The 20,340-nt window shown below is 41.8% G+C and overlaps 1 long non-coding RNA gene across 1 annotated transcript in view; it reads right to left on the bottom strand.

The window, feature by feature from the left end:
* Window positions 1-19,828, bottom strand: part of LOC114234263 (uncharacterized) — a 60,036-nt gene extending 40,208 nt beyond the window's left edge. The window contains exons 1-2 of the long non-coding RNA XR_003620452.2: window positions 19,732-19,828; window positions 11,924-12,012 (exon numbers count right to left, since the gene is read on the bottom strand). This is a non-coding gene — a long non-coding RNA (uncharacterized LOC114234263). The remainder of the gene's footprint in view (window positions 1-11,923; window positions 12,013-19,731) is intronic.
* Between the last annotated feature and the right edge of the window lie 512 nt (window positions 19,829-20,340).

Below are 20,340 nucleotides of genomic sequence, written 5' to 3'. Positions count from 1 at the left end.
ACAGTTGGTGGCTTAAACAACTGCCATTTATTTTCACACTAGAGGCCTGGTGCATGAATTTGTGCATGGGTGGGGTCCCTAAGAGGGGCTTGCAGGGATCGGGCCCCAGCTCCCACCTCCAGCCTTGCAGCCCCACAGCCCCACCTGGCACCCTGCTGTGGCCTGGCACTGCCCTCTCATCTACTCCACAATCCCACCTGCAGGGCAATCTATCTGGGCTGGGCCCCCCTGCCTGCCTGGCTCCCTCAGTGCCTGGGAGTCACATAGTGGCCCTGCCTCTGCCACCATGGCTAGTCACTGTCTGTGGGGTGATCAGGCCCCCATTCATACCCACCTTGGCCTGACGCTGCCTGTTCCCCTGCTCCGCCATCCTGCCACAGTCCTGCTCTCATTGGGGCCCATCGGGACTGGCACTGATGCGCGCTGTGTTCCGTGCCGCCTCCTGGTGGTCAGCGCACGTCATAGTGAGCGGTCGAACTCCTGGTTGGACAATTTGCATATCAGGCTTTTATTATATAGGATGATTCTGGAGGCTGGAAGTCCAAGTTCAAGGTATTGGCTAGGTTGCGGCCTTTGTTCTTGACTTATAGGTGATTGTATTCTCCTCTTTGTCTTCACATAATTTCTCTCAGTGTGTGTCTGTGTTCTAATCTCCTCTTCTTTCTTTTTTTTTAAGATCCATTTTTCTTTTTTTTAAATATATTTTTATTGATTTCAGAGAGGAAGGGAGGGGAAGAGAGAGAAACATCAACGATGACAGGGAATCATTGATTGGCTGCCTCCTGCATGACCCCTACTGGGGACCGAGCCTGCAACCCAGGCATGTGCCCTTGACCAGAATTGAACCAGGGACCCTTCAGTCCGCAGGCCGAAGATCTATCCACTGAGCCAAACTGGCTAGGGCTAATCTCCTCTTCTTATAAGGACATTAAGTCATATTGAATTAGAACCCACCTAATGAACTCATTTTACCTTAATAACATCTTTAAAGGCCCTATCTCCAAATACAATCACATTCTGAGATACTGGGGTTAGGAGTTCAATGTATGAATTTTGAAGGGTCACAATTCAGCCCATAGCACCAAACATATATTTTGATTTAATAATTTTATGGTGAATATAATATTGGCGAGGCTGGATTAGTATGCCACAGGAATCTCAAAATATTATTGATTAGACCCTGGCTGGTGTGGCTCAGTTGGTTGGGAACAGTGGTTGAGCAGGGAAAAAGCTGACCTTTTTCATCCCATGCACCAAAAGGTTGCCAGTTCCTGCCTGGACTGGGCACATTCCTGGTTTGCCCGCTCGATTCCCAGTAGGGGGCATGCAGGAGGCCGCCGATGGATGTTTCTCTCTCACATCAATGGTTCTCTCTCTCTCTCTCTCTCAAAATTAATTTTAAAAAATTTAAAAATGATTGATTAGAAAACTTTGCCTCTATTTTTAGGATGCTAACCCCATTTAAAAAAAATTTTACATATTTTTATTGATTTCAGAGAGGAAGGGAGAGGGAGAGAGAAATAGAAACATCAATGATGAGAGAGAATCATTGATCCGTTGCCTTCTGCATGCCCCACAACTGGGGATTGAGCCCACAACCCAGGCATGTGCCTTTGACCGGGATCAAACCTGGGCCCTTCAGTCTGCAGGTCGATGCTTTAGCCACTGAGCCAAACCAGCTAGGGTACTAACCCCATTTTTTAAAACATACACACACAAAAAAGATAAAGCAGGAAGGTTGTAGTTGGGGGAGAGAAAGGTGAGAACATGGTGGCTTAAATGCTAAACTTTCAAAATTAAAATTATTAAAGGATAAAACAAAATTTGAGATTTTAAGAATTGGCTTTCATTATTAGCCTATAGCATAGAAAGACTTGGAGGACCCCTCCTTTCTAAACAATAAATTTTACAAGTGCTCAGGCCTGACACTATTGAAGTTACACCCCCTTGAAGTTTTTGTTGTGTTTTTCTTTTTTAAAAAATTTATTTATTGATTAAGGTATTACATATGTGTCCTCATCCCTCCATTAACTCCCCAGTCCCCTCCCCCCCCCCCACTCATGCCCTCACACCCCTGGTGTTTGTGTCCATTGGTTAGGCTTATATTCATGCATACAAGTCATTTGGTTGATCTCTCCTCCTTTCCCCACCCTTCCCTATCTTCCCTCTGAGGTTTGGTAGTCTGATCGATGCTTCTCTGTCCAGAAGGAACCAAAAAGGTATTTCATGGCATAAGTAGAACTCTTCAAAGAAGTCGTTCTTGTTCAAGATAAAAAATATAAAGATAAACATAATTTCAGATGTCAAATGAGAAACCCAAAGAGTTGATTTTCTGTGGCCATATTCCCATGGAGTGAAGAAGAATTGCATTGGAGAAAAAAAGTAGGGCCTAAAAATATACCAGAGGCACCGGTTAATAATGCGGATTTTTTTCAATAGATGGAGTTACACATATGTTGATATATATGCAATTTGATATGTATGCTCTTTTGTTGTATTGACAATAAGCTTCAAAACTTCATATGCCAAATTTTCTGAAGGTGTTAACATCATAGATATTTTTACTCTTAAAAATGTCAAATTTTGTGCCAAAAAAAAGAGCATTTGCAGGAAGTTTTAATTTATTACTTTATTTTGAAGAAAAGTGCTTACGGTAAGCTTATGGTGAACATGCTCCTTCTCAAAATACTTGTGAACGCTGGTTTAAATGCTTTAAAAGTGTTGATTTCTATGTGAAAGACAAAGAATGTCCAGGTCAACCGAAAAAGTTTGAAGACCAACAATTACAAGCTTTATTGGATGAAGATGCATGTCAAACTCAAAAACAACTTGCAGAAAAATTAAAGGTTGCTCAGCAAACAATTTCTGATAATTTACAAGCAATGGGAAAGATTTTAAAGAAAGGAAAATGGGTGCCACATCAACTGAATGAAAGACAAGTGGAAAACTGAAAAGTCATCAGTAAAATGTTGCTTCAACAGCACTTTCAAAGTCTTTTTTGCATCGAATTGTGACTGGTGATGAAAAATGGATTTATTTTGAGAATACCAAATGCACAAAATCATGGGTTGATCCAGGTCAGCCATCAACATCGACTGCAAGGACAAATCGCTTCAGAAAGAAGATAATGCTCTGCATTTGGTGGGATCAGGAAGGTGTGTATTATGAGCTTCTAAAACCAGGTGAAACCGTTAATACTGATTGCTACCCACAAAAAGTAATCAATTTGAACCACACTTTGATCATAAAATGACCAGAATGTTCCAGAAGACACGGCAAAGTAATGTTGCTTCATGATGATGCACCATCACACACTTTAAAACCAGTTAAAGACACGTTAAAAGATCTTGCCTGGGAAATATTAACCCTCTTGCTGTATTCACCAGACCTTGCTCCTTCAGATTACCACTTGTTCCGAATGATGGCACATGCACTTTCTGAGCAGCACTTCAAAACGTACGAAGAAGTGGAAAATTGGGTCTCTGAATGGTTTGCCTCAAAATAAGGAAAGTTCTATTGGAACGGTATCCACAAATTACCTGCAAGATGGGGGAATACGCAGCAAGCGATGGACATTACTTTGAATAAAGCACTTTTGATGTTTCTCTTGAAATTATTGTGTTTTCTTTGATTACAATACCTGCATTATTATTTTTTTAAAATTTCTTTATTGATTAAGGTATCACATATTTGTCCTCATCCCCCCATTCCCATCCCATACCCCTCCTCACACATGCCCCCACCCCCCTGTTGTCCTTAAACCGCTGGTTAGGCTCATATGCTTGCACACAAGTCCTTTGGTTGATCTCCCCCTTTACCCCCACCCTTCCTTACCCTCCCCCTGAGGCCCGACAGTCTGATCCATGCCTCCTTGTTTCTGGGTCTATTCTTGTTCATCAGTCTATGTTGTTCATTATTTCCCCTAGATGAGTGAGATCATGTGCTATTAGAAATACACTTAGAAGAACCGAAAATGAGACAATAATGGTTATGGTGACAGGCAAATGAATCGGTCTGTAGTGAGTTTCTTTCTGGGCCAACAGTTCTTTTGAGACCCAATTTCAATGTCCAACAGTTCCTTATGTGTACATGTCAGCACTGACATTTCAGTTCTGGATGGTGGACAAATGGTAATACCTGCATTATTAACCGGTACACCTGGTAAGTGAAATCTCTGTTTCATTGATAGTCTCTTTAGAAAGGGCAAGAATGATTTCACCCTCTTAGAATAGTTTAGGCTGAGCATTTACCTTTACAGATGAGGTTAAGCAACAGTGAACTCTACCTTAAGAATGAAATCATTAATAAAATCCCTTCTGAACTCTAAAATATCCTATTTAAGGCCAATTAAGATTTCTTAGCCATTGACATCAGTCCTCTGGCACCTTTGAAAGAGCATGAGCAAACAAGAAGATGTGGGGGTGGCTGTTCAATGCTTCCCACTAGTTGTTCCAAAGTAGAGAAAAATCAATCCATGTACAGACACAGCAAGGATACCCACTCCTACTCTAAACCTTGGGATCCCACAACAGCTCAGTAGGAGTCAAATTTGCATAATAATGACCGGTTATGCTTCCTGGCAAAGAATGAGTATAGGGAAACTTTGCAGCTCACAGACAACAAGATTAGAAATATTGATTGGAAACAGTGGCTGAGCAGGGGAAAAAGCTGACCTTTCTCTGAGAAGTGCTGGGAAGTTTCCCTAAGAAGGGAGAGAATCGAGACACTTGGGTTTCATGTTAAGGAACTAGTTTGAGGTGGCAGTATTCAAATTTCTAAATCTGTGACACTGTATAAGATCAATCAGATGTCTTACTATTCAGTCCCACGTGGGATGACCATATGTCCTGGTTTGCCTGAGAGTCCCATTTACTCCTGTTGTCCTAGTGTAATTATTCATTTAACACCCTTTCATGTCCAATACAGACGATTAGTTACATAGTCACTTTAGTTGTAATAGACTTTCCCTAAATTTTTCAGTACACAGTACAGGAGAAATGGAAAGAGCCAGGCACATGTTCTAGAACATAAGTGAAACCGACACCAACAGAGAGAGAGCCCTTGCCTGTCTTGGTGAGGGAGACAGCAATAATAGTAGCAGCATCACTAGAAACTGCAGAGTGGAGGACAGGACTGGTGACAATAGCAGAAAATTTTTATGATTTCCAAAGAAGCCATCTAGACATTGACAGTAGGGTAGAAGGCCAGGGTGGGATGTTGGGGGGTACTCCTCAGATTCCTAGGTGGTATTTGTACTTTAAGACCATTGCTATTTGAGCTTGCATATTCCCAGGGCTAGTTTCACAGGCATGCAATCAGGACCTTGCCTTCAGAAGAACCCTGCTCTTGGAGTTTAATGTTCTGCTATTGCCATATGGAAATCCTTAATAATTTTATCTTTGATGTTTTGTTTCAGCAGGGGGCATGCAGGAGGCAGCCAATGGATGTTTCTCTCTCACATCAATGGTTCTCTCTCTCTCTCTCTCCCTTCTCTCTCTCTCTCTCTCTCTCTCAAAATTAATGTTAAAAAATTTAAGTGATTAATTAAAAATATTTAAAAACAACCATCATCTTCAGGTTTATTGCCTTGCACAGGGACTGCTACAGTGCAGAAACTCAAATTTGTGTTCAAAGAATGAATCTGTTCAGTCTGATTTGAGAGACAACACAGGGAAATAGATGTTTACAATAAAGACCAAGGGGTCCTGACATGAGCAGAGGAATCCAAGATTACTCAGCTCTTTGGAAGCTTTTAAGACATAACTCATGCATCTATTTATTCTACCATAAAGGCTGTGCCCCTCCTCTCCATCTCATCTCTAGCCTGGACCATCGCAATATTCTCCTATTCATCTATCTGTTCCCAGCATTGTATTAACCAGCTCCTTCTACCAATGAGACAATAGAGCATATTCCAAAAACTTGAAGTCTCAGCTCATGTTCCTCCTGCTTCCTGCTGCCTCCCTACCTCCCTGGGTTGGGTTCCCAGTAGCTTAGTCCCCTGCCACCAAGTGTCAGCCTTCCTGACCATCCCGTCCCCACTCCTGCCCAGTGACTTTTGTTGCCCTCTCACTCTGGAGGAGGCCTGAGTGAAAGCACAGTTGGATCCAAGTTAAGGCATGATTGATGGTATGGGGACAGCCATTCCTGATGGGATGCCACTACCTGGCTGCCCCCAGTACCAACCACCTCCTTGTGCAGAGGTTGTAATCTCCTGTTTAATTGATAATTAGGCACAGTAAGAGATGAACAGCAATGACTAATAATAAACAAAAACAATTATTAAAATGGATAGTAATAAAAGTTAAATAAGGATTACTTGAATGCAAGCACCATGGCGGTGGATCTGATATCCAGACAACTACTAAGTGACTAATGAGCTGGGAGCGTGTATAGCGTGGAGACACTGGACAAAGGAATGATTCACATCCGGGGATTTCATCATGCTACTCAGAACATCGTGCAATTTAAAACTTATAAATTGTTTATTTCTAGAATTTGCCATTTAATATTTTTGGACTGCATTTGACCGCAGGTAGCAAAAAGCACAGAAAGTGAAACCTTATGTAAAGGGGAACTACTTACTGTACTGGCCCCTACTCTCACTCTGATTAGGTCAGTTGATTCACATCTATCTTTTAATCTGGGATCCCAGAAGTTTCATCCCTTTTCAGACATTTGTAAAACATTTGGGATAATAGAAAAGACATATTCACAGTTACATGTCCTGGATAGAATCCTGGTTCTGTTATTCACTAGATGTGTAAACTTGGGTGATTTGTTTCATCTCCCCAAACCTCAGTTTTCTCATATGTAAAATGGGAAGGTAAATCCTGCTCCCCAGGTCCTTGACTGCCCAGGTGGGTCAGACATCCAGGATCAATCCTGGTATATGTGCAAGTCGGGTTGATAATTCTATAGCAGCTTTACTAGACATGCTCAAAGCCTTCTCACCCCGTTCTTTAGGTCAGAAAAATTATCCTCTCCTGTCCTTCAAATTTTCTTGCTCCTAATCAGTCTCCTATTCTCCCTCCTACAGCTCATCATCAAGATAGAGTCTCTCTCTTTATCCCCTCCTTTCCAAATGACCCGTGGTCGGTACAGTCTGATAATATTGACTTTGGTTTGTCCCCAAGATATTTACACTTAGCTGGCCACCAGCTACATGGAACAGGTGATAGATGATGATGTTCCCCACTTGCCCTGATACCGTCCCTCTCACCCTAAGCCCCTGGCCTAGCTCAGATTCTCAGGCCCTGCCAGGAGCCAAGACCTTGCACCTCCTCTCTCCATGAAGGGCGACTCAGCATCACTACTGTGTTATCTCCTTTGCACTCTCTGCCCAACCTCTGGCTTACCTTGGACTTGTGTGGACTAAAGACACAATGCTGCGTTACATGGTCATCTTAATCATTGTAAAAATAAAAGTTTTGGGGGAAAAAAGCATTGCTTGTTGCACCAGAAGACATCATCTTTCCAAGAAGCATCCTCTGCTAATGAGCTCAGAGCTGGAGATGATAGAAGCATCCACACAGACACCTTTCTCCTCCCCTGGGAAAAAGAGAGCAGCAGCCAGCAGGCTGTCCCCATGGCTTTCTAGGTGTGAACCACAGGCATGAAGACGCTGAGCAAAGCTCCTGGAGAGCAGAGCGATGCTGTGAGTGAGGCTCTCAAACATGGGCTGGCTTACTTCCCGCATGGTTTTACAGTGGAGGGGATTTATGTCTTGGCTTTTCCTGTCAGAAGCCTCAGAGTCATGATATGATGATGAGACTAATCCCCAGGGATTTGGGTGTGAAGACAGAATGGTTTTGGCTGCCCTCCTCTCCCCTCTCATTTCTGCTTTGCAGCGAAGGCAGGGTTCCTGAGTCAAGCAGGATTCAGAAATGAGGTCTGCACCTGGTTGCAAAGCCAGGCTGGGGGAAATCCGCCTGATTATAGGTTTTAAGAAATGACCTTCCTGTGGTTCTGGCTCTCAGCTGAAAAAACCCACAAATTAGTGGGTCGCAATTATTTGTGGTCTTTTGAGCATATACAGTGAAATAATCCGTGGACAGAACAATCATAATCTTAAAGTTTATTGCCTAGCGCAGGGACTGCCACAGTGGCAGAAACTCAAATTTGTGTTCAAAGAATGAATCTGTTCAGTCTGATCTGAGAGACAACAAAGGGAGATAGATGCTTACAATAAAGGCCAAGGGGTCCTGACATGAGCAGAGGAATCCAAGATTACTCAGCTCTTTAGAGCTTTTAAGACATAGCTCATGCATCTATTTATTCTACCATAAAGGTTGTGCCCCTCCTCTCCATCTCATCTCTAGCCTGGACCATTGCAATAGTCTCCTATTCATCTATCTGCTCCCACCATGGGCCAGCTTCTTCTACCACCCCAAAGCTTCCTTCAAACTGCCACCAAAATTATATTTCTAAAATGCAAGGCGAATCATGATTCTCTTCTGATTGCAAATCTTCAATGGCTCCCTATTTTCCACTATTGAGTTCTCAGCCCCTTATACCCTAGATTTAAAAAAAAAAAAATCCCATTCTTGTCAAGCTTTAGATATACCCATAGCCTCTCCTTTCAGTGAAGTGGCAGAACATGAGTACTCTGAAGAGAGAATAACCTGTGTCAAGAAGATTTTGTCTGCCCTTATGTTTGGTGGTTTGCATTGTCAAAACAATGGGGGCGTGGCTCAGTGGTTGAGCATCGACCTATGAACTAGGAGGTCATAGTTTGGCTGCAGGCTTCATCTCATCATTGATGTTTCTATCTCTCTCTCCCTCTCCCTTCCTTTCTGAAATAAATTAAAATATATTACAAACAAACAATGGGGATTTATAATGTTGAAATGCTTTGAAAATTATGTTACCTAACAAGTGATTTTGTCATTTCCTTCCAAAGATATATCATGGTGAAAAATAACTGCCCTGGGAGATAAAATCCATGCATGTTTTTTATGACCTGATCCCTACTGCCATCTCTAGCTTCTTCTCCCACTCCTTGTCCATCCCTCATGTCCCCATTAACTCTTTGTGCTACCATGGTGTTTCTTGACTCTGTATCTTTTGCATGTGCTTTTTTCTCTGTTGGAGCTAACATTTACTGCATGCTTGCAATATACTAGACACTATTTTAAGTGATTTATATGTTTTAACTCTTTTAATCATCAGGCACCACAATTGTTGATCAGATTATATAAAATTGAACTGAGGCTCAGAGAGGTTAAGTAACTTATCCTAGTCTGCAAAACAAACAGTGATAGAAAGGAATGGGATATAGGCATTCCTTTATAAGTTTGCTTTCAGATTAAATGCATTTAAACATTGAACTACAGCTACTTCTCCCAGGGCTTCCTGGTGAACGCCCCTTCCTTCTGCAATACTTCACTGAAGGATCATCTTCTCCATGAAGTCTTTCCTGATCTCTTCGGATAAAGTTGAACAGATTCTCTTTGTGCCCCCACTAAACCCTGCACAAAACCTCTGGGGTGGCTAGCTTTTACTATATGGAAGGTAATCACTAGTCCCACACCCTACCCAGGCACCTATGGGGATTTCATCTGTGCATCTCTAGTGTCTCAACTGGAAGATTCTAGGTGCCCAATAAAATTTTGTTGAATGGAATTTCACATCTTTAACATATGAATCATGTCCTTTTTTAGCCTCACCCTTGTGAATCAGCTCTGCCTCTCAGTTATTATCACTACCCCTCTTCTGGATATGTTTTTAGCAGTAGACAACACAAGAGCAAACTTTACAGCAGTGGGAGGGATCTGGACTTTCAACTCTAGTTAAATCAGTAGTGTATAAGTGGATGGCAGAACTACTGAGGCCAGCTTCATCCAAGTTCACAAAATGCCTGTGGTTTCTTCATCATGATATCCATATCATGTTACATGCCTGGCTCCCTCTCCCAGGGCAGCTGCTGCTTTACTGGGCTTATAAATTTTTGTTCTTCTTATATACCTCCACAAATTTAATCACCCTAAACCTTACTAATTTCTTTTGCTCATGAATCTGCAATTGAGGCCAGACTTGGCAGGGACAGTTCCTCTTACTTCACGTGAAGCCTGGGGCATCCGCTGAGGGAATGGCTGGGGGTTGCAGCAGATGGGAGCTATCGGGCATATCTTTCTCCTCATGCAGGCTCAGGATGTCTTCAAGTGTTCTCTCTCTACATGCTTTTTCCAGCATGGTGGCCTCAGAGTGATTGGCCTTCTTACATGGCAATTGGCTTCCCCAGAGTGAGTTCTCCAAGGCACCCAGGCTGAAGCTCCAAGGCTTCCTATCACCTCCCTTCAGGGTTTTAGAAAACCATGACCACAGAATTCTATGGATCAAGAAAGACACTGAGCTCAGCCCAGATTCAAAGGAACAGAAATTAGATTCTACCTCTCAAATAAGTACCAAAAAATTTGAAGCCATTTTAATTTACCACAATACCCAACATCAAAGGACAAGTAAAGCATCCATTATCTATAATAATAAAAGCGTAATATGCTAATTAGACTGGAGAGCCAAACGAACTTCCGGATGTTCTTCCGGATGACCTTCTGGACAAAGCCACAGCGGTGGGGGCAGAGGCAGCCACTACAGCAGGTGGGGGCCGAGGCAGAGGTGGTTAGGGGTGATCAGGCAGGCAGGCGAGCAGTTAGGGGTGATCAGGCAGGCAGGCAGAGGGGTTAGGGTAATCAGGTAGGCAGGTGAGTGGTTAGGGGCGATCAGGCAGGCAGGCAAGTGGTTAGGAGCCAGCAGTTCCGGATTGCGAGAGGGATCCCAGATTGCGAGAGGGTGCAGGCCAGGCTGTGGGACACCACCACCCGCCCCTCCTGTGCACCGGGCCTCTAGTAAGAGATATTAGGGTACAGAATGTGGTAATTTAGAAACACAGGACAATAGGAGACCCAAATGATCTGACAAGACCTGAACCACAGAAGAAGGGATACACCAAAAGGCCAAGGCAAGTGTAAGGGCCATTCCTCCAAGCTTCATATTGGTCTGTGAGATTTTCTCATAATGAGAAAAACAATAAAAGCTAACATTTATTAAGTATTAGCTATATATTTTCAGAGGTTTATATCTACTAACTTATGCAATCCTCTTAATTAAAAACGGCAGCCCTACCAAGTTAAATAACGTACTCAAGGCCACGAAGCTAGCAAGTAGCAGAGCTAGAATTCCAGCTCCAGCAGCCCATTCCAGAGCTGCAGTGCCCAAGCTCCATTCCATATATGCCTCTATGTCTGAGATTGAGGACATTTTTACTGTAGCATATGGACAGATATGTGGAGGCAGAGCATCTTATCAATCCTTGGGTCAGTTCTAAACCTCTTCATCTTTAGCTGAAACAGATATTTTTTTAAAATATATTTATCTTGGATAAAGCCTCATATATAGACTTCCCAGATGATTCTAATGGGCAGCCAAGGTGGAGTATAAGTGGGCTAACCCACTCTGTCTAAGGCCCCCATATTCCAAAAGCCAGCCCTGGTTTTGATTTAAGTGGATCATGACACCCAGGACTCTAACTTAGGTCCTGGTTTACCAAGTGGCTTAGGGCAGTGCTGTAAGGGCATGTGAATGGGTGAGTCTTTCTCCCTGTGCTGCCCAGCATCAATTCATCTCTCACTCACCACTTGTCCCCTTGAGAACAGGGACTGTGTCTGACTTGTTCTGCACTCTACCCCCAAGCATCTGGCGCAGTGCCTGGCATGTTACAGATACCTAGTAAAGATGTGCTGAGTGAACAAGTGGATGACTCACAGCACTTGTCTACAAGGGTCTATGTGGTGGGAAAAGCAAGGACTTCAGAGTCAGGAAGACCCAGGTCATAACTGCAGTGCTACATTTCAAGAGAGGTTCAATTTACGTGGCAGGGATGTTCTAAAGTGTGTGAGAAAAAGTAAAGCATCATCAAAGTTACCTTTTAAAGTCTTTATAAGGGTGCGTCCAGGAAGATGCACACAGCCAAGATCTCTATTTCTTCAGTTGAGCACCAGACCAAGTTGGCCTCTAGGAAGCAAGTCATAAGAAAAATCACTATTTCTAAGCCCTGGAATCCTCCTCAGCTTGGCAAGTCACTACCTCTCTGAACAGCACATGGGAAAACAGACCCCCCCCTCCCGGGGCCAACAGCAGTCACAGCTCCTTGAGTATGGGGGTGGGCAGATGAATGGCCCACATCATTTAAATTTTTATGTGTATGTCATTTTTATTACACTTTTATATTAATGTACATTTAATATGATATATTTGTTTATTGTTTTAAAAATTGTTTTCTTTTCTTTACATTCATGTAAGTTAAAGGCTCACATAAAGCCCCTGTTTGCTCCTTTGTCAAGCAATATGATGTCTCTTGCCCTCAAACAAAACTGAGGAAGGGAGACAGGGAACCACAGAAAGAGAAAGAAGCCAGCCTGGGACAAGAGGGCAGAGACATGCTTAGTACAGCGCACACTTTCTTTTCTGACTTGTTCCAATTCTATCCTATCCTCTGCATTTATCTAACAAGATGCTCTTGCAGTGTTAATATGTGCCAGGCAGTATTCTAAGTGCTTTATAAGTATTATCTCTTTCAATCCTCATAACACCTCCCCATGAGCACATTATCACTCTCATTTAACAGAGGAGGAGATTGGGGCACAGAGAGGTAGAGTCATTTGTCCAAGGTCATTAGCTAGTAAGGGACAAAACTGGGATATCAACCCAGGTGCTTTGGCTGCAGAGTCCATGCTCTTTTCTGCTACCGTAGGCTGGCCCCTCTGGTCCTCACTGGCATTACTGCAGATCCTCACCATTTGTCACTAGCCCCCATCCATACTGATCTTCCTCCCTCAGGTTCGTCACGTGCAATCCATTTTATAAGCTTCCATTCTTCACATTAGTAAATCTACTTCAGCACAGATCTGAAGATGCAGCCTCTGTTATCATATCTATGGCAGCATTGGCCTAACTGAAATTCTCAGAACTAATATCAGAGGGTATGGGGCAAACTTTTGTAGGAAATGATGCTTCTTCTCCTTCTCCTTCTCCTTCTCCTTCTCCTTCTCCTTCTCCTTCTCCTTCTCCTTCTCCTTCTCCTTCTCCTTCTCCTTCTCCTTCTTCTTAATTCTTATTCTTATTCTTATTCTTATTCTTATTCTTATTCTTATTCTTATTCTTATTCTTATTCTTATTCTTATTCTTATTTCTTTTTAGTGTGTTAAAAGTACTACAGAGTCTGGGAGCAAAGAGCTCACCTTAGTTCCACCAACCACTTTCCAAATGTACTGGAGGGCAGACCATGTTCATGCAGTGGCTACTCACATCTCCCAAAATGAGTGTTTTACAGAACAGATCTTGGGAAACATTGGCCTATTGGATAAAGTCCAAACTGCATATTTGGTCAGTAAAAAAAATGTTTATTTTTTATACTTTTTAAACCTTTTTGTTAAAAACTAAGACTAATACACACATTAGCCTACGTCTACACAGAGTCAGGATCATCAATATCACTTCCACATCTTGTCCCACTGGAAGGTCTTCAGGGGCAAAAACAATCATGGAGCTGTCATTTCTTATGATAACTGTTCTTCTGGAACACCTTCTGAAGGACCTGCCTGTGGCTCTTCTTGAAAAGATGTCACTCTTTTCAGAAAACTGTCCATGGTGGTTTGCTTAGTGTGTTAATTTTCTTTTCATAATAGATTTGTCTGTAAGTGAATAATGCACCATAAATATTCTCTCTATTAATGAAAAACTTTCAGGTTATCTAGAGTTTTCAAAAATTCTTCAGCTGCCTTCACATCAGCACTCACAGATTCACCACTCACTTTTGTGTTATGTAATGAATAATGATTAGTGAATAATTTAAACCATGCAGGGATAGCAGTAAATTCAACAACAGAGTCGGGTCCAGCCTTTTCTTTCAACATCACGAACTCTTTGCTTTGGCTGCGATCATCATGATGCTGAGAGGAATATGCTTCTGTGTCTGGTCTTTAATCCAGGTCAATAGAAGTTTTTTCATGTCTAATATAAGCCCTTCTCAAATTTTTGTTAGTCGTTGTAATTGTTGGTGAGAGGGGCTAGTTAAAAGGGAAGGGATTCTTTGAAAACTTCCCATTTATTTTCACTGACCTTCCTTGGTGTAACCTCATCAAACATTTCTTAATTAGCATCTAGCCTACTATTGAGAATTGAAAAAGAAATAAAAACAAATAAATAAATACAGATGGTAGGTAGGTAGAAAGATAGACAAATTAGATAGATAGATAGATAGATAGATAGATAGATAGATAGATAGATAGATGATAGAGACTGTCCTATTGCCCAGAGGTTGAACACATCAACAGTTAACTTCAATAAAATGTGTTACCTGCTTAAATAGACAAATGCAGAGCATTTAGGGAGACCTCATTGAAAGGAGAATGTTCAGTATCAAACTCATCAAAAAGGACTAGGTTTAGAATTGGTGAATTAAAATAGAAATGGAATTCCAGGGTAAGACCATGACATGAGCACAGCCTGGTGCAGTGAAATGCCTGCTGTCAGTAAGGCACTAAAGCATGAAGTACTGCTGGATTATAGCAGAGAGTCTGGGGAATGACGCAGGTAAGTGAGGGCAATGTCATGGATGGAGTGCAAAGGATTCTTGGATTTTACCTTGGTTTGTTCATTAATAAAATTAATGTAAATGGTACTTCAATTGTACTATATGGGGTTTGTTTCACCACAACTCTATCCAACTTTATAAATTCTTTTATCAACTGACTTGTTTTATGGAGTTAGTGTGACCATATTACCTCAGTTTGTTCAGGACAATCCTAGATTAAGCCTATTGTTTCAGTGCAATTATAAATAGCACCCCCTTTTACTCTCAAAAGTGTCACAGTTTGGATAATTAATTATATGGTCACCCTCACAATAGGGAGTAGGTTAATGATAGTTACCCTCTGTTGTTCTATGTTAACAATGGTCCTATTTCATAGTTGAAACTTCATTAGGTTTCATAGTTGAAACTTCATTAGGTCTCAGACTAGGTTCTTCTGATAGTATGCAACAGAACTCAATTTAAACTAGCTTAAGCCAAAACTTGAATGTGTTGAATAGATACCAAAGAATCTTGCAGAAATCAAAGACAGCTAGGCCTCTGGGGATTTAAACAAGAAACAGAAATGTTACCAGGTGCCCAGGCAGTACTATCTTTAGATCTCTGAGGTTTGTGTCATTTTCTTTCTTTCCAGACAAGTTTTTTCTGCTTCTTCAAGAGCATGATGGTCAGAAGACTGTCCCATGATTGCCATTTGTTTCCCTTGGTTACAGCCATTCACAGAGTCTAAATTACTACAAATGTCAAATTCCTTGGAAAGAAAATGTGATTAGTCTACATCTAGTCTAAATTGCTAGTAGTAGGGTGAAGGACAAAGGAGACATGTGGGGGTCAACCCAGTAGCATAGAGGAAACTCTCTGAGAAAGTGGATGTATTAGTCCAGGTCTCCAAGAAGCAGATGCCATGACAATATTAAATCAGATAAAATATATTAAGAGGAATACTTGTGAGATAGAATGGTAAGGGAGCCAGGTGAAGGAAATAGAGAGAAGGAAAGAAATAAGGAGGGAAGGAAGGTAGGGAGAAAGAATAGAAGGAAGGAAGGAACCTTAGACTTGCTCTAAGTCTAAGTTTTAAGTTCCAAGAAGAGTTCAGCAAGGCCTGGGGAGTCCTCAAGCCAAAGTTGCTCCTTAGGGGAGACATATTATACTAGGAAGAGGTCTGCCTTAGCATCCCTGCTGGACTTGGTCATTAGCTAGAAGAAGCCTTTGGGTGGAGTTGCTTTGGAGCAAACATAGCCTTGCATTTCTGAGCTCAGCAGTGTCAGCCCTTGGTGGATCATACTCTCATAGCTGAACATCTGAGAGGTACATTCCCATAGCCAAAACAATGGTCATTAAGAAATGAATGAATACCCAAGAGGTGTCTAGTATAGCTAGTTCCCAAAAGTGGCTTAAAGTTTACCCAAAGTTTGAGTAAAAGTTTCTATTCCAGATCCAATGAGAAGACAAGAGAAATAATAGGAGGCAGAAAAATGAGACTGGAGACTAGAATGGGGAAACTCTTAGGGCAATTATACTTTCATTCAAAAATATCTACTGACTATATACTATATACAGACAATATTCTGGGTTCTGGAAATACTGTGGTAAATAAGGCAGGGATTCTATCTATAGTCTAAGGAGAATTTGTAGACCAGAGAGGCAATGGCAATATTCTATGATAAGTTATTACAAGGAAAAACACAAGATACTGAGGTTGCACAGAGGATGAGCACTTAACCTTGATGAGTATCAGGCTTCAGGGAAGAATGATGGGGACCTTAACACTGTCTAGTCTAACACTATCCTAGTATTATATGTGAGGTTGGTAAAGTGTCTTGTTCAAGGTCAGGTTTCCCTGCTGGTTATTGAGAGAGGAGTTTTAGAACTCAGAACTCCTAAATTCCATCTTATATCTATCTATGCTTTGCATTTGGTGGCAACTTAATTATTGCCCGTCTTAGGTAAACATCCATTCTTCCCAGCAGAGCCAAGGATTGTTATTATTTGCTTTCAATCTACCAACAACAATACCAAAAATATAGATGATTAAAAACTAAACTTATGATGCTGCCTTTCAGAACTCTTTGAGGTTTCCTGAACAATCAGGAAACTTTAACCCGTATTTTCAGAATATGCTGTCAGGGAAGGTCATCTGAATCATATCCATCAAATGTTGGGGATGACTCACCGTCAAACAAATCTCACTTTTAAAAACTTGTCTTTATAAAGACACAAGAAGAAATCACTTCTGTGGCTTTTGAGAGGGTTCTTCATTTCCTCTACCTCCCCTTCTGGCCCTCACTCTGAGCCCCTCAAACAAAAGGACTATAGAAGAGGTACATATCTCCTAGCTGCCCACAGCTTGACTGACTTCAGGCACCAGAACCCCCTAAGAGCTGCTGCCCTCCCCTTATTTTGTTCTTCTCTGACCCTATCAGGGCTAACTCACTAATGCCTGAAGGCTTTGCCTCCTCAGGTTGTGATCTGTGGGGAAGGGAAAGAGAAGCTAGCCTAAACCAGTGGATAATTAAAGACATGCATGTAGCCCAATGAGTGGTCATTGCCTGGAAAGGTCTACAGTCAGTTTAGGCCAAAGAGTGAATCTTCCCAATGAGAAGCCTGGAGCTGCCTTGCCTTTTGTAGGGTCATCAGCAGAAGAAGGTTCTTCCAGGCCAATGAATTGGGTACACTTTCTTCCAGACTCTCTTTCTGAGTGATTCTTTTATCTGGACTTCTCCTTGCTGGAAGGAGGGGTTGTGGGAAAAGCCTAGTTTACATATCTTCCAGCATTGGGATAAACTGTTCAATTTTACCAGAGTAATCCACATATTAGGTCCCTAAAGGAGCTGTGCCAAATGTAAAATTATGGTGCCTCTTTGACACATAACTTCAGGAGCAAAAACCAAATAAGCAAACAAACATAAGCAAATCCCCACCCCTTTGGCCTAGAAATGGCATATCCACCTTTTTAAAAAATTGTATCTTCTTGTAGAAAATATGGAAACAAAAGAAGAAAGAAAAGCCTATAATTCTTAAGATGTTCACTGTATATCCTCATATATTTTACTGTATATTCTCATACATTTTTGCGTTGGCCACATATATACACATAAATACACATACATGCTTTCATTTTTTAAAATACGTTTTTATTGATTTTAGAGAGAGAGGAAGGGAGGAGGATAGAGAAATAAAAATATCTATCAGCTGCCTCCTGCACACCACCTACTGGGATGGAGCCTGAAACCCGGGCTTGTGCTCTGGCCAGAAATCAAACCTATGACCACTTGATTCATGGGTTGGCATTCAACTACTGAGTCATACCAGCCAGGCTATCCATGCATGCTTTTAAAAAATTAACCTAGAGCATATTTTCATATTAAAATACTTTCACACTATTATTTTAATACTATATAATATTTCATTATGCAGATATAACATGATTACTTTGACCAATATTCTATTGGACATGTAGGTTGTTTCCTATTTTCAGGAGACCCCATTGATCTTCACCCCAAATTCCTCTTAGTACAATGGAAGGTCAGTTTAACACAATGGAAAGTTGTTGCCTACTTTCCTCTAAATCAGTAGTTGTCAACTAGAGGTGATTTTGTTCTCCAGGGAATAATTGGCAAATGTCTGGAGACATTTTTGGTTGTCAAAACTAGGGAACTGCTTTTGGCACTTGGTAGGTAGGGACCAGAGATTCTGAAGGACATCTTACAATGTATAGAACAATTCCCTACAACTAAGAATCATCCAGTCTAAAATGTCATTTGTACTGAGGTTAAGAGACTGCTCTCAATATTGGTCGAACCATTGTTATAAACTCAAGTGAGCTGTACATCAGAGAGTCTCCATGCCAGTTCCCTGTTCATAGTTCCTATTGCCACCTTTCCCTTTCAATCTGTAAGTACAAATAGGGCATTGCCCTGGACATAGAAGTGACAAAGATCAGCTCTTCCGTGCACTGAATCACACCTTGCACTGCAAAAGCTCCTTTTCCAGATCAGTGGAAACTTTGCTATTCCTTGTCCGTGTTGCTCTTGGCAACCAAACTCTCAGTCTTTATTCAATTACTCAGTCTGTAGTCATGTGCTTTTGAGCTACATAATCCATTTTAGAGCCACACCATTCTCTATCCTGGACTCCAGAAAATTTTCAAGGTTTTGGTTTTACTTCATGTTGGGCTTCATTGACTTCTTCCCCCCATCCAAAATAAGGGTTCTATAATTTTTACCCTCCCTTCTTCCTATGAAGGTATCAATGGCCACATACATTTTTGCTACCTTCCCCCCTTCCTCTAAGAATTCAGAGTGTATTCTCCTGTCACTGGCTAATCCTTCTACATGGATCGTGGATTGAACTCCTTTATGCCTCTTTTGACTCACTGCTCTTATGCTATTGCAGCATTCTCAGGGGTCCTCCAGTAGAGCAAAGCTTTAATTTTTTCCTCCCCTTCAATGCTGGACTGGGTTTGTAAACTTGGCTAAGGCTGGAAACCATGTTACCCAGGACACTCTTCCTTATATGTCTTTAGTCATTATTTGCCAGTCTCAGAACTGGCATGAAATTTGGAAGGCAGAGGTGAGAAAAAAGGAATTACTGTCAGAAGTTCTCCACTGTTGGACAAACAGTGCTCAATGGTTGCCAGCTTGTGCTAGCTCATCTTCTTGACTACTAGCCCTACTGGCCAACAACTGCCCCAGGCCCACCAGCAGACCCACAGAGCCATCAACTACCCCAGGGATAGTGGTTTCCACAGAACTCCCCACAAGCTGCCCTTTGTGGCCCCACAAAAGCAAACAGACCTGCTTCTGGGATCATCCAACTTGTCCATCTGCAATTTGTTTAGTGACTGTTTCTCTGACCTCCAATTCCCTCCTTCCTCAACTCCTCCCACATTTTCATAGGGACTAATTTCTACAATAAATTCCATAGCATTCATAGTGGCTATGTGTTCCAGAGTGAGCCCTGTCTGGTAAACCTGTACTGACCATCTTCAAAGAGTGGTTGACACTCACTGCCTCTAAGATTTTGCCTCATTATCATTCTAAACTCCTGCTCCTGGTTTTCTCCTCCAGCTGCTCTTACCAAAGTCACCATCAGCCTTCTGCCTGCTAAGACTAATGGACACTTTTCTGTTTTACTCTTACCTTGTATCTTTGCAGCCTCTGACTCTGATGTTCTCGCTCTTCGTCTAAAAGGACTCTTATTTTTGGCCTCCAGGCACTTCTTCTCTAAGAGCAGGCTTCCTTCTTCTCAGAATGCTTCTTTTTTTATTATTGATTTTTAGAGAGAGAAGAAGGGAGAATCATAGAGATATAGAAACATCAATGAGAGAGAAACATTGATCGGCTGCCTCCTGCATGCCCCCCTCCCCCCACCGGGGATCGAGCCCACAACCCAGGCATGTGCCCTGACCAGGAATCGAACCAGTGACCTCTTGGTTCCTGGATCGATGCTCAACCATTGAGCCACATTGGCCAGGCTCAGAATGCTTCTTTCCCATCTCCTTTACAGATTCTTCTTCCTCTACCAGACCCTTAAATGTTGTCATTCTACCGAGTCCTCAAACCTTTTCTAGTTTAGTATTGTCTGATCTGTTTTCTATTTCTTTTCCTTACATAATCTCTTTCTATAAAGCTTCTAAATATCTTGCATAAAGCTTCTATTACCATCTGATAATTCCTAAACTTACCTATGCCTCTAGCTCAGACTTTCTTCTCAAGCTTCAGTCTCCCTTATTCTACGACTGACAAAAT

The sequence above is a fragment of the Eptesicus fuscus genome, chromosome 13, assembly GCF_027574615.1.
Source record: "Eptesicus fuscus isolate TK198812 chromosome 13, DD_ASM_mEF_20220401, whole genome shotgun sequence".
In the NCBI taxonomy this organism is placed as follows: domain Eukaryota; kingdom Metazoa; phylum Chordata; class Mammalia; order Chiroptera; family Vespertilionidae; genus Eptesicus; species Eptesicus fuscus.
Note: the sequence above shows the minus strand (reverse complement) of the source record. Positions and strands in the feature narration are given on the sequence as shown.